This window comes from Biomphalaria glabrata, chromosome 1 (genome assembly GCF_947242115.1).
Source record: "Biomphalaria glabrata chromosome 1, xgBioGlab47.1, whole genome shotgun sequence".
Taxonomy (NCBI): Eukaryota; Metazoa; Mollusca; class Gastropoda; family Planorbidae; genus Biomphalaria; species Biomphalaria glabrata.
The window spans coordinates 71,222,431-71,238,009 of record NC_074711.1 but is presented as its reverse complement, the minus strand read 5'-3'; the positions used below and the strand labels follow the sequence as shown (position 1 = coordinate 71,238,009).

The following is a 15,579-nucleotide window of genomic DNA, read 5'->3' as shown; positions in this document are numbered from 1 at the left end:
TTGATTAAAATATCAAATGAATGGACAATAATTAGTATGTTTATGTGTTAAAGCATAAAACTATCTTTGCGAAAAGAAGTTTTATCATCTTAGAGTTCAGTAAGAGTTTTAGACCTAGGCCTAGGAATAGACTCAGACCTCAGAAGAGAGATGTGTTAATGTGTAACCATTTGGTAATGTCAATGTCTAATGAAAGAATGTTCGCCAGGAAATCTGTAGATATCAGGAACTAATTTATGTAAAAAATGCTTTTGAATAATCTAGTGGATTGGATTTATATGTATGTTAAACTTAGCTAATGATCCTTTCACGTTATTTCTCTTTCGCTACGAAAATAAAATTAGGTTTGCGAAAATGGGTTTACCCGAAGTCGATACATTTTTATCTATTAAAAACGAAAAGAGCGATAGCTTTGTTAAATGAATGGGATTATAAAGTGAACAATTAAACGAAATTATATTTAGTACGCGATTCATGAATGAATATAGATCTAGGCCTATCTCAACTCGGCTTCGCAGCTTTCGTGGGTGAATGTAGCTTTAGAAAACCAAATTTGAATGTTTATTTGATTAAAATATGAAATGAATGGACTTTAATTAATATGTTTATGTGTTAAAGTATAAAACTATCTGTGCGAAGAGATGTTTTATCATCTTAGAGTTGAATTAGAGTTTTAGATCTAGGGATGGGATTATAAAGTAAACAATTAAACGAATTAATATTTAGTACGCGATTCATTACGGAATTGTCTAATGAAAGAATGTTCGTCAGGAAATCTGTAATCACAGATATAAGGAACTAATTAATGTAAAAAATGCTTTTGAAACACAAAATTGAAGGTTAATTTTATTATATAATGAAATCAATGGATCTTCTTTTGTCTTTTCATGTGTCAAAGTAAAAAACTATCTGCGCAAAGTGTATTTCTTAAAATTAGATCTAGGTCTAAATCCTTTCTATCTTTTCTCATGTCAACATTGTAGACATGGCCTAGATCCATAAAATACTATAGCTGTAATAGAGTCGGACCACTTTATTTTTTTTGAGGGTCTTAAGTTTGTTTTAGGGCTACAATACATACACTACGGTCTAAGTTGGTACCCAAGGAACATTCCTGCCTAGTTTTATCAAGATTGGTCAAGCGGTTTTGATGTCTATAAGTAACATACATCCATACATACATACACCACACATTCTACTTTATAATATAGATATACTAGACATATGTTACCCGCGACCCGCGGGTCTTTATTTGCGCATTACTTTCGATATAGTCACTGAGAGTGTTTTGTAAACAATTAAACGAAATAATAATGTAATAAGTAAAGCGAATGTGTCAATGTAAAAATGGTGTGAATGAAGCTATCAAATCAAAATAGATTGAATCCATTTTTTTTTTCAAATTAAAACATTTGCTTGTAGGCCTACATATATTTGATTAAAATTTGAGATGAATAGACTAAATTTTGTATGTTCATGTGTATAAAGTATAAAGTAGATCTTGAGGTAGACATAGATCTAAATCTACACTAATCTAGAGTTAAAAATTGGCTTTTATAGAGATCATTCTGTGCTCCGCATGCGTGAACTTTTTTTCATGAATGAATATAGGCCTATCTCAACACGGCTACGCAGCTTTAGCGAACAGCGAACGAATGTATTAAAAATGCTTTAGAAAAACAAATTTGAATGTTAATTTGATTAAAATATGAAATGAATTGACAATAATTAGTATGTTTATGTGTAAAAGCATAAAACTATCTTTGCGAAAAGAAGTTTTATCATCTTAGAGTTCAATAAGAGTTTTAGACCTAGGCCTAGACTCAGAAGTGAGATGTGTTAATGTGTAACCATTTGGTAATGTGTAATGAAAGAATGTTCGCCAGGAAATCTGTAGTCACAGATATCAGGAACTAATTTATGTAAAAAATGCTTTTGAATAATCTAGTGGATTGGATTTAGATGTATGTTAAACGTAGCTAATGATCCTTTCACGTTATTTCTCTTTCGCTACGAAAATAAAATTAGGTTTGCGAAAATGGGTTTACCCGAAGTCGATATATTCTTATCTATTAAAAACGAAAAGAGTGATAGCTTTGTTCAATGAATGGGATTATAAAGTGAACAATTAAACGAAATTATATTTAGTACGCGATTCATGAATGAATATAGATCTAGGCCTATCACAACTCGGCTTCGCAGCTTTCGTAGGTGAATGTAGCTTTAGAAAACCAAATTTGAATGTTTATTTGATCAAAATATGAAATGAATGGACTTTAATTAATATGTTTATGTGTTAAAGTATAAAACTATCTGTGCGAAGAGAAGTTTTATCATCTTAGAGTTGAATTAGAGTTTTAGATCTAGGGATGGTATTATAAAGTAAACAATTAAACGAATTAATATTTAGTACGCGATTCATTACGGAATTGTCTAATGAAAGAATGTTCGTCAGGAAATCTGTAATCACAGATATAAGGAACTAATTAATGTAAAAAATGATTTTGAAACACAAAATTGAAGGTTAATTTTATTATATAATGAAATCAATGGATCTTCTTTTGTCTTTTCATGTGTCAAAGTAAAAAACTAACTGCGCAAAGTGTATTTCTTAAAATTAGATCTAGGTCTAAATCCTTTCTATCTTTTCTCATGTCAACATTCTAGACATGGCCTAGATCCATAAAATACTATAGCTGTAATAGAGTCGGACAACTTTATTTTTTTTTAGGGTCTTAAGTTTGTTTTAGGGCTACAATACATACACTACGGTCTAAGTTGGTACCCAAGGAACATTCCTGCCTAGTTTTATCAAGATTGGTCAAGCGGTTTTGATGTCTATAAGTAACATACATACATACATACATACATACCCCTCACATTCTACTTTATAATATAGATATACTAGACATATGTTTACCCGCGACCCGCGGGTCTTTATTTGCGTATTACTGTCGATATAGTCACTGAGAGTGTTTTGTAAACAATTAAACGAAATAATAATGTAATAAGTAAAGAGAATGTGTCAATGTAAAAATAGTGTGAATGAAGCTATAAAATCAAAATAGCTAATAGGCTTAAATCCATTTTTTAAAATTAAAACATTTGCTTTTGAATAATCTAGTGGATTGGATTTAGATGTATGTTAAACGTAGCTAATGATCCTTTCACGTTATTTCTCTTTCGCTACGAAAATAAAATTAGTTTTGCGAAAATGGTTTACCCGAAGTCGATACATTCTTATCTATTAAAAACGAAAAGAGCGATAGCTTTGTTAAATAAATGGGATTATAAAGTGAACAATTAAACGAAATAATTTTTAGTACGCGATTCATGAATGAATATAGATCTAGGCCTATCTCAACTCGGCTTCGCAGCTTTCGTAAGCGAATGTAGCTTTAGAAAACCAAATTTGAATGTTTATTTGATCAAAATATGAAATGAATGGACTTTAATTAATATATTTATGTCTTAAAGTATAAAACTATCTGTGCGAAGAGAAGTTTTATCATCTTAGAGTTGGATTAGAGTTTTAGATCTAGGGATGGGATTATAAAGTAAACAATTAAACGAAATAATTTTTAGTACGCGATTCATGAATGAATATAGATCTAGGCCTATCTCAACTCGGCTTCGCAGCTTTCGTAAACGTATGTAGCTTTAGAAAACCAAATTTGAATGTTTATTTGATCAAAATATGAAATGAATGGACTTTAATTAATATGTTTATGTGTTAAAGTATAAAACTATCTGTGCGAAGAGAAGTTTTATCATCTTAGAGTTGAATTAGAGTTTTAGATCTAGGGATGGGATTATAAAGTAAACAATTAAACGAATTAATTTTTAGTACGCGATTCATTACGGTATTGTCTAATGAAAGAATGTTCGTCAGGAAATCTGTAGTCACAGATATCAGGAACTAATTTATGTAAAAAATGCTTTTGAAACACAAAATTGAAGGTTAATTTTATTATATAATGAAATCAATGGATCTTCTTTTGTATTTTTATGTGTCAAAGTAAAAAACTATCTGCGCAAAGTGTATTTCTTAAAATTAGATCTAGGTCTAAATCCTTTCTATCTTTTCTTATGTCAACATTGTAGACATGGCCTAGATCCATAAAATACTATAGCTGTAATAGAGTCGGACCACTTTATTTTTTTTGAGGGTCTTAAGTTTGTTTTAGGGCTACAATACATACACTACGGTCTAAGTTAGTACTCAAGGAACATTCCTGCCTAGTTTTATCAAGATTGGTCAAGCGGTTTTGATGTCTATAAGTCACATACATACATACATACATACATACATACATACATACATACATACATACATACATACATACATACATACATACATACATACATACGCCTCACATTCTACTTTATAATATAAGATATGCAGCTAATGTTTACGTTTGATTTCGCAGGTCCGAACTTGTCAAACTGGAGAATGGTCAACAGTTAAAGTGTCCGAGACTCTGCTGTTGAATCTGATTGAATAGTTTCAATCTCAATGTTGCACTCAAACCAATCTTTTTTTTCCACGAAAAATATTACGTGTGTAGAACAATATGACTTCCCAGACATCTAAATCACTTAGAAATATCCCAACGGAACGGATTTCAGAAAGAAAGCTTTGAATGGGAGATTCGTTAAATGGAGGCCAATCCATAATTAGAAAGCTGTTTGGTATACCTAGTGTACAGAATACGGCACTCTTGAGAATGTCCAAGAGAGACTATCTAATGTCAATAACCTTAATTAGATAGACAATGTTGCCAAATAAATATATTTTTTTTAATTTAACCTACATACGGAAGCGCGTAGAAAATGCGATTCTGTACTGTACTGATACAAAGTGCACACAAATCATAGAACTTTTCAAAAGCAAACTTTATCAACCCTTTATTTCTTCTGTCCATCGGAGACGGAGAGCTCTCTCAAAGGCCGCGGGACAAAACAATTGAGACTCAAAGAAAAGCTTTTATTGAAGACTTCAAAACTAAAATAGACCGCCAGCGGACATCTGCTTGGTCTGCATGAAATGCGGGTTTGCGTAGTCATGTGAAACACTGCACTCATCCTTGACCTTCGGAATCGAAGGCATTGCCATTATTACACCAGAAACACCAAAAAGCTATCTATTTATAGTTTTTTTCCACCTTTGATGAAAATCCCTAATACATTTTAAAAATAATGTAAAATACTTTTACTAGAAATCAATTCAAAATTAAATTTTTACATTTAAGAGCAGATTACTATGTGAATAACTTTTAGTAGGAAAATCTCTGGTCTTAAAATAGAATTAAAAAATACTATTTCTCAGAAAGAAATGTATCGACATTGTAAGGTATTGAGGTTTAGAAACTGTTTATACTTTAGTTGGTGACGTCACGGGGTTTTGAACACCAAGCAAACAAGATGGTGGTCAATAACAAGAAGCTAAGGATGAATGAAACAGTTAATTTGCCTTATCAAAACGTACTGTAGGCCATACGTGGAGTATAAGGCCTCACTGTAGACTACTAGATGGGCTTCATGCACGTTCAATGCAACTATTTTAATTGTAATCTCCATTGTGGTTTTAGTGGTTGATTGCCAGGCCGGTATTATTCGTGAAGTGAAACTAAAGACTTGCCTTGAGTTCAAAGAAGACAAACTGTAATGGAGCGTAGAATTTAAGAAATACTTTGGCCTTTGTCCAAATTGATTCCTTCACTTTTTTTTTGTACGTTAGATTTAAACTGTACTGCATTGGGCATGGTACTGCGCATCGATTTAAAAAATGCAAGTTGGTTTTTAAGGTACTTGTGGTGCAGAATAGATTTATGGAAACCACTTTATGTTGAAATGCTGAAGTTACTGAAACAAGACTGTCTCAACTTGTGCTGGGAGATGTAGTTGTTGGTAAGGCTTGTGTAACGCATAGGACTTTGTAAAGGTTCAAGAGAGATTATGTCTTTTATTTATTGTTTATTTCTGTCATAAAAAGGTCACTTGTGTTTTTGTCCAGTTTAAATACCTAGATAAAGTTTTACTGTTATGTTTTGGTGACTAACTTGACATGATATGTAGGTGTGTTTATCTCCTTTCATGACTGTTGTTTGTTTCAATCTACACCTCTATCAATGTCCAGTATCACTATGTCTAGTTTATAAAGAAAAGCTTTTTTTTTTTGGAAGTTTGTTTTATTACCACCTTAGCTCGCAGTCAGATATTGTTATCCATGGACTGGATTTCATAGATTTAAGAGCTCAGTTGCTATATCCAAGTATCCAATAGAAGATGTGGTTTTTTATATTTGTATGTCGTGTCCTATCTTTTGAAGTTTATTTTGTCGTTTCTTCAATAATTTTAGGACCTCTGATAATATTTTACAACAAATAATCATCCAGCCACGCCATTCATTCTTCATTGGAAAAGTTGTTTGAACCTACATTCACATACAACTGTACCTCTACACTTTGTTTATTATTATTTTTAGATATCTTTCTGAGACCAGTCCATCAACATGTAATTTCTTTATATTTGTTGTATAATGTTGTGGTGGTGATATTCAATGTTGTAAATGTAACTCACACTCAGACCTTGCGGTTCGCTAACACTCACCACACATAGATCTATACATTTAGAAAATAACTTGATAAAGCTTGTTAAACTTAAAATATACCTTTACTTCATAAAGAAGAGACTCCGTCCACTGTCAACAGCTCCTTATTAAAAACGTCTTACCTCAGCTAGAAGAGTGCGTCTCCAACTGCCGTTACTATCCCAGAACTACTTCCGTCCAAAATAATGTGCAATTAAAAGTCGCGTCACTAAAAGGAAATTCCCGATGAGACGAATCCCGTACTAAACCTACAACATTAAATAGAGATGTTTATTTTTGTACTATTAATATCTTCTAGGTGATTTTAATGAAGAGAATTTTTTATTTCAAGGAATTTATATCTTATTGTGTGAATGTCACCATTCTCCATTTAGTGAGAATATGTTAAATATATTTGTATCTCTCAATGAAGTCAAGATTTTCTCTTTGTTGTTGGCTAATTTTTTAAAGTGGCTCCTCACAGATTTAATGGCAGCTCCTCACAGATTTAATGGTAGCTCCTCACATATTTAAGCGTGGCTCCTCACAGATTTAATGGCAGCTCCTCACAGATTTAATGACAGCGCTTCACAGACGTAAGCGTGGCTCCTTACAGATTTAATGACAGCGCTTCAAAGACGTAAGCGTGGCTCCTTACAGATTTAAAATGACAGCGCTTCACAGACGTAAGCGTGGCTCCTTACAGATTTAATGACATCGCTTCACAGACGTAAGCGTGGCTCCTCACATATTTAATGGTAGCTCCTCACATATTTAAGCGTGGCTCCTCACAGATTTAAGCAAGGTTCCTCGCAGATTTAATGACAGCGCTTCACAGACGTAAGCGTGGCTCCTTACAGATTTAATGACAGCGCTTCAAAGACGTAAGCGTGGCTCCTTACAGATTTAAAATGACAGCGCTTCACAGACGTAAGCGTGGCTCCTTACAGATTTAATGACAGCGCTTCACAGACGTAAGCGTGGCTCCTCACATATTTAATGGTAGCTCCTCACATATTTAAGCGTGGCTCCTCACAGATTTAAGCATGGCTCCTCACAGATTTAAGCATGGCTCCTCACAGATTTAAGCGTGGCTCCTCATTTTCAATAGTGGATTGAACAATTTATATTTGATATTTTTGTGTGCATAGATGCGTGTATATGTGTGAAGTTGTGTGTGTGTGTGTGTGTGTGTGTGTGTGTGAGAGAGAGAGAGAGAGAGAGAGAGAAAGTCTTTGTGTTGCTACGACAAGGCCTTAATTGAATTGGAAGTAATAAAAAGACTTACCATAAAGCTCAATCGCTATAGCTTCATTTTCTCTGATAGATTTTCTTTTCTTTCTCTCTCTCTCTCTCTATTTTAAGCCTCTTTCCTTCTCTTTCCCATACAGTACTCTCCATTCCTAAATATAAATTCATGTACTTTGTTTGTTTCCTCTCATTTGCAATACCATTGAACGTTTGTAGAGTAGCAATGAGTAGAGAAATAACGTACGAAACCAAGAACAAAGAGGAATAATTGAATAGATTCATTCGAATACTCAACCAACATTTCTCCCCCCTCCCCTATTTTCTTCCACCCTGCCCTCTCCTCTCCATCAATAAAGATCACAAAAAGACCATAAGACTTAATCTGATCAAATATTTTTGTGTGATTCCATCTTATCCTGGGGCTTGTCTGTACTCTGCTGTCAGGACAAGCCATTACAGTGTTAATGTAACAATGACAGATAAATATTTTTATATACAAGCTAATGGATTCCTCTTCTCCAGATTTGTTTTTAAGGTTTTTTAAGGTTTAAATATTAGCAACTTTAAAAGGAAACCTTTTTGAACAGAATAGATCTTTTTTTTTTTTGTTTTTGCTTCCAAAGGCTGGTGAAATGAAATACAGTTTTGTCTGCTGGACTCTCGGTGAACTAGGAAGAGAGTTTACATTGTGTTGACTAAAGACAATACGAAGGCACATTGATATCAATATTAAGTGTCACAAAGAAAACGTGAATAAATATATTCATCTGTAGTTGGTTATTCATTTTAAGTGTCTTGTTTTAAATTACTTTTCTCGGAGAAGGTTCCTGTGCTGGCTTTGGGCGCCAAGCAAACACAGCTCAACTCGAGTCGGGATTCGAACTAGAGCTCCTTAATAGGCAGCCAAGTGGTTTATGCTACTCAACCACAGTCTTTGGCAGGTTTAAGTGCAGACCTAAACAGGTGTATCATTGAATGAGGATTGGGTTGGTTAAGAAAAGTTCTATAGCAGGAATCAACTTTCGTCTACAGTTCTATGTCTACCCCGAGCCTATGGTACAACATACATTCTTCAACCAGGACATGCTGACACAAAGACTAAAGAGCTTGGTAACATTTTTACCCAAAAAGGTGCAAGGTACGTTTTAAAAAATCACACTGTGCTCTAGTTATTTGCTTTCAGTTGGTTCATTGCAAGGGAGACTCTACAACGACGGGAATTGTATTCGGGCCTGGACAGTAAGACATCCTTTGACCAAGATTATCCAAGAGTCCCTTAAATGTAGTCTTATCTCAGTTTCCCGTAAATGTAATCTTATCCAGTATACCCTAAATGTAATCTTATCCAGTATACCCTAAATGTAATCTTATCCTGTGTACCCTTAATGTAATCTCACATAAAGATGTGTGCAGATGACAAGTTGGTAAGACATTGTGACTAGATTGTCTAAACCTGTGAGAGAATCTTCTGGTCGATACAGTGTTTGCTTCACCCTAACCTCCCCCACCCCCATCCCTCGACGTAATTCAAAGATCAAAATGAAGTCAAGTGACGTATACATTAAGTTAAACCATCTTGAATCAATTAGTAATGCAGTACATCTAATGATTGAATTTATTTAGTTAATATTGCGACATTAACAAAGGTTTAAAACTTCTTCATTGCAAGGTTGGTTATCTGAGTATTCTTCTAGATCCAGTATTAAAATAGTACACATTAAAGAATATTTATTCAGAAGACAGTTTCTAGCACTGACTGTTTATACTAACTAATACAACGTTGTTAATTTTCTCCGTTTCTTTTGGTAATCAATTTTGAGTTGGTTTGAAAGCTATGTAAGTTTGGTTGTTCCTGTAAGTGGATATCTTCCCCTTTAATAAATAGTAATCAGTGATAATTTGTTGCATGATACAGATAGATCTTGCACAGTTATAATATTGATACGGATCTTTACATAAACAGACTGGAGATCCATAGCCGGGGGTCAAGTTAGAACAAAAAACTTGTGTAGATGTATATATGGTTCTATACATTACTATCAAATTACGCCAAATATGATCGTTATTGTAAGTTTTATCAAAAGACAAAGGACATTTTTATTTATTTTTTAAAATATTGTACTAATTCTATAGCCGTATGCTCCATCAGACGTCGAATGCAACTCTACATACTATATAGACGCCTACATAAATCTGGTAATAACTTGAAGTGTAAGTGTACACACACATGCCATAGTGTTTATACCATCTCAAGGAAATAGTAGGTGTCTCAGTTCTTGTTTCTTTGTTTAGTATCGCGTGGTGTGTTTTGTTTTCACCATAGTATTTCAGTTTTTCTTTTCTTTGTAGGTTTTGCTTTAGTTTTTTTTTTTTTTTTTTGCTTATCATTCTAATCATTTCCAATCCAATATAAAATAATTATCCCCCTTTACTTTATTGTTTATTTATGTTTTTTACATGACATCCAGGATTGCTTAAATAAATAGTAAACAGTAACCGCGGACCAAATCCAGCCCGCAGCGCGATGCTCTCCGTTCCCTCAACATTCTGGCTACATGCATTGAAGCTAGTCTCAGATTCATTGAACTAGAATTAGTTTTGTTTTTAGCCCGTCGTCACTTGGATGTCAGAAATGGATTGGACCTCCAGGTATTAAAAGCTTCTATGAGATTAGAGTGCCTGATCTTGTGTTTTGCGCTATGGAGTCGCCTCGATGGTCCCAGACTCGAATACTGGCCATCGCCTACTTTGTGCTTTGATATTCAATTCTGAAGGGACATCCGAAAGATGTAACAACAAACAAAAAATAATAATACAACTTCTTCCGAATAGCTGGATTTTCACCTTATTTTACAGTGTTTCAGTTCACTGACCAGTTGTTTAGACTAAAGAGTCTAGACAATCAAGCATCTGGTTTAGATAAATTCCGACTAATAAATTTCATTTATAAAATTGAGAAGGTTCGGTCACGAGACGAGGTTAATATAGATCAGTGCGGTTAGATTTTTTTTAGTTACTCGATTGTTTGGCTTTCCATTTGACAATCTGTAGAGGTGGACTAAAGTTTATCGGGGCTTTGTTTTTCTTTGTTACAAAGCTTATCTCAGCTCACTGACTGTCTGATACAATATTTTGTACACGTTATTTCTCTCACACACGTTCTCGAATCAATTTGTACCTAACAAAAATTCTTAAAAATTAACCAATTACTTAATTACTTATTGGTACTTAATTATTTTGTCTGGTATTGAAAAAAGGAAATAAATACTACTCATTGAGATGTGTGGGTGTATATGCGAGTTATTCCCCAATATACTTTTGTATACGTTTTTTGTCTCCCATTTTCCATTCTCGGATCAAGATGAAATTGTGCAGAATTAGTCACATAGCCGATGACAAAATGTGAAACAATAAAAAATGAAGCAAATATTTCATTAATTAGTGGTAAGTATTTGTCTTTATTCTTAAAAAGGGAGCTATTCCTGAAGTATTGACATTTGACAGATATTTTTGCGGTTCTTTCCCCTATTTTTTTGTGTGTGCTGTCTCTAAGATTTGTAGTCATTATGTTTTTTTTTTGTTGTTTTTTTTTTTAGTTGCCACCGCTTGAAAAGGTTGTCATGTTGCCTGTAAAATGTGTAGTCGACTTTATCCTGCTAAAAGATGTGCATGCTATATAGTGCTGTCATAGATGTTTGTAAGATCTCTAATGACATCCCAATCCCAACAACATTCTAAACTTAGAACCTTTCCTGCACCCCTCGTTCTGATCCTAGCCTAGTCAAACTACAGAGGCTTCATTTCTTGTCACCATGTGTAACTAAGTTTCAATAATGGTCTTTCTAAGTATTACAAACAAATTGGCTATCTTAAAGCTACAAACAAATTGGCTATCTTAAAGCTACAAACAAATTGTATCTTAAAGCTACAAACAAAATGGCTATCTTAAAGCTACAAACAAATTGGCTATCTTAAAGCTACAAACAAATTGGCTATCTTAAAGCTACAAACAAATTGTATCTTAAAGCTACAAACAAAATGGCTATCTTAAAGCTACAAACAAATTGGCTATCTTAAAGCTACAAACAAATTGTATCTGTTCAAATGTTACGTTACCGAGAAAGTAATCTCAATTAATTAACTGAGAAATCTCAGTTGGACACTGAGGACGTCAATTTGTTCCAAAAACTATTTTAATTTTTTTTTTTTTTTTACAAACTTAAAGTATTGTCAATTAATATCTGTATTGATTTTTGTACGCATTTTTTAGAGCTAACGCGATGTTGACACAGGAAGCTATGTTCACTATACGACGACGGATCAAATTTTATTTTTAACTTTAATGTTATCAAATGTCATAGTTTTCATGAAATCTACGAGAGGAGGGGTGGGGGGTTAATGTCACTTTTTGGTTTTCCTAATGACAAAAAGTAGCAAAAAAATAAAACTATCAGAAAAAAAACATAATTAAACTCTAATGAAATTACTCTTATAATTAGAGTTTCTAGGGGTATGGGAGACTACACATCTTGATAATTAGCAAATGGAAGAAGAATGGGGTGACCCTAGTGGAAATAGTTGTAATAATACAATTAATACATTTGGTCTTAAAATATATCCTCATTGATAAAAATACACCAGTTACTACAAATATTACTACTAACTATCCTCTCCACTGAATTGGGGTGGTGTTTGTTGACATGATACAAATTTACCAGTTTCTACAAATATCCCATGGGCTTAGTCAGGTTCAACCCCCCCCCCCCGAAAGGAAATCCCCCCCCCCGCAGGGGGGATCGGAATTTAGTGACCGATTTTTTTTTTATTTTTTTTTTAGGTGAGGTTTTAAAACTAAACCATCACTTGCCCCAGCGCAGCCAAGGGGGTTTTGAGTTTAAAACCCTCTACCAGGGGGTTTGCAGTCAAATCCCCCTCTTCTATCAAACAAAACCAAAAAAAAAAAAGAATGCAAACGGCCATCCCCAAATTCCAAGAGCATAGCTAAGGAAGATTTTGATTTTAAAACCCCTCCGAAATTTACGATAAAACCCCCTCTTTCATATAAGACTACCCATACATCAGTCATCAGATTCTATGAGCGAAGCCAAGAGGGATTTTGTGTTTAAAACCCCCTACAGCGGGGTTTGAGCTAAAATCCATCTCTTCAATATAAAAAAGCAAATTACACACTCAAAATTCTATGAGCGTAGCCAAAGGGGTTTTGATTTTAAACCCCCCTTCAGCGGTGTTTGAAGCGAAAAAATACCTTTTCAATTACACACTCAAAAATCTATGAGCTTAGCCAAATGGGTTTTGGGTTTAAACCCCCTTTCAGCGGGTTTGAAGCTAAAAAATACCTGTTCAATATAAAAAAAAAGCAAATTACACCCTCAAAATTCTATGAGCATAGCCAAGCAAAGGGGGGGGGGGGGTTCGAGTTTAAATCCCCCCATACAGAGAGTTTTGAGGTTGAAACCAGATTCTATGAATGTTGTTAAGGGGGTTTTGAATTTGTTAAAAAAAACTCCAGAATTTATTTAGTTTAAAACCCCTCAACAAATGTTTTTTACGATAAAACATCCCTTTTCGATATAAATTCTAAAGCAAACTACAGTCACTAATTCCAAGACCGTAGCCAAGAGAGGTTACACATTTCTACCAGTGGCTGGGCTCCATTAATAAAGTGCAGTTAATAGAATAGTCATCTGCCGAAATCGAAAAAGACTAAATGTGGCTCAACAAAGATGGCTAAAACAGATTTTAGGAGTCCGTTATAGAGATCGGGTCTCAATCAAGGAAATCCATTGCCGAATTAGTAAGGTTGTGTCGCATGAGCTCCGACAAAATGAATACGCATACCAAGAGTTGCGATGACATGGAGGCCATTACGAGGAAAACGCAAACAGGGACATCCTAGTGAGTTCTAGTACAACTTGGCGCCACATTTTCATGTAGGTCCTCAGAGCAGGTGGGAAGAGGCTTCAAACATTGCCAGGGACAAATTTTGTAGAAGCAGCTTGCCACCCAATGCGCCGAACGACGCGGGATGATCTAAGTCAGTAAGAATAGCACATAAGGTTTTTGAAATAAAACTTTAATAGCTGGATAAATCACTGTAGATACCTCAGAATATGCATTTTGTTGGCTTTCAATACCGGATATAGTGCTTGGCGGCGGCGCTCCCCCAGACCCCTTTGATGGCATTGGCGGGGAGTCTACAATTTTTCCACTAACTCCAGGAAGAACCTATTCTAGGGTACAATAAACACGTCTTCCGAAAGAATGAAGAATCAGAATGTAATAAAGATTAATTATGTACACACACACACACATGTATGTTTTTGCGGGGAGGGGAGAAAAAAATCCCCCCTCCCCCCGAAAGAAAATCCTGGCTACGCCCATGAACTATCCTCTCCACTAAGACGGTGTTTGTTTACAAGATAATAGATTTTAACCTACCAGATCTACTTTGTACAGACAAACAACTTTAGAAAAACACAATGATATATTTACTATTATTATGACTTGTCGGTAAAATCTTAGAAAAATGAAAATAAAAGAAGTTCATTTGAAAAGCAAGTCCTGGAGAGAAAAGTGACAAAGAAATGATAATGCTTTTCTTCGAGTCCGAAGATTAATGAGGAGTTCAGTATTTTACGTTGTCCGGTTGTGGTCAATTGAGGTTCTCTTTTCGCCGTCTACGCTTCTCATCGGCAGGGGATTTTTCTTTTGGTCTCAAATGTGTACCCAGCGGCCTTTTTTTTTTAAAGAAACCTCCCGCTGTTTCGTTCGGACGCCGCCTGCAACCGGATGCTCTCTTCGATGTCAGTTAAAGTGAAATAAAACAACAATATCGCCTTGACACGTGACTGTAGAGTTCGTTGTTCAAAACTTCAATCACTGAAAACTTGACAACTTCACAACAATACAACGAGAACGATCGGTCTATAAACAAATGCAACTTAGGCTTTCTCGAAGTTACACTGTATGTATTACATTGGTCCTAGATGTATTGATATATGTTTGTTTTACATTGTCCTGAACATATCTACATCTTTTACATTTCCCTACATATAGGCCTGTTTGTATGTTTTAGATTTGCCTAGATATATTTTTTAGATTCGCCCTAGATAATTGCATGTTATAGATTTGCCCTAGATATATTCATGTTATAGATTCACCCTAGAAGGAATTGATATATTTGTCCAGAACAAAACGTGACCACTTCCCATCGATGAAGACAATAATAATAATATAATAATGAGGTATAATAAATAATAAGGTATAATAGAGAAGTATATTAAAAAGCTATAATAATGAGCTTCTTATTCTACAAGTCCATTTTTCTCCATTAGTGTTAAAAGTTCCTCTGAGAGGAATGATTTTGTTTAGAGTAAAAAAAAATGAAAACAAGAAAAAAACATTGAAAATACTCTTTTTAAAAAGCGAATACCTCCTTCATGGAGGCCTCTAGATCGCAAGGTCTGAAAGGGAAACTTAACTACTTTACGTGAATGAGCAACAGGTCAAATTTTAACTCCACGCACTCATACATACATACACATACACACACACACAAACGCTCGGAAGCATGATCCAATTCTAAGAAAACAGAAAGTTTGTACTCACCCTGTGGAGACGTCAAACTGCGACCTCCGACTTGGTCGCAGGAGGTCATCAGGACACACTTTGTCCCACTTGTCTCTCACCACATGATGCGCCCGCCGCTAGTCGTG

General features: G+C 34.6%; 1 protein-coding gene across 1 annotated transcript in view; it reads right to left on the bottom strand.

Moving 5' to 3' along the window:
- LOC106069013 (uncharacterized) overlaps positions 1–15,579 on the bottom strand; it is a 124,837-nt gene extending 109,258 nt beyond the window's left edge. Inside the window, exon 1 of the mRNA XM_056012310.1 lies at positions 15,473–15,579. The gene's annotated coding sequence lies outside the window, so the exon portion shown is untranslated. The remainder of the gene's footprint in view (positions 1–15,472) is intronic.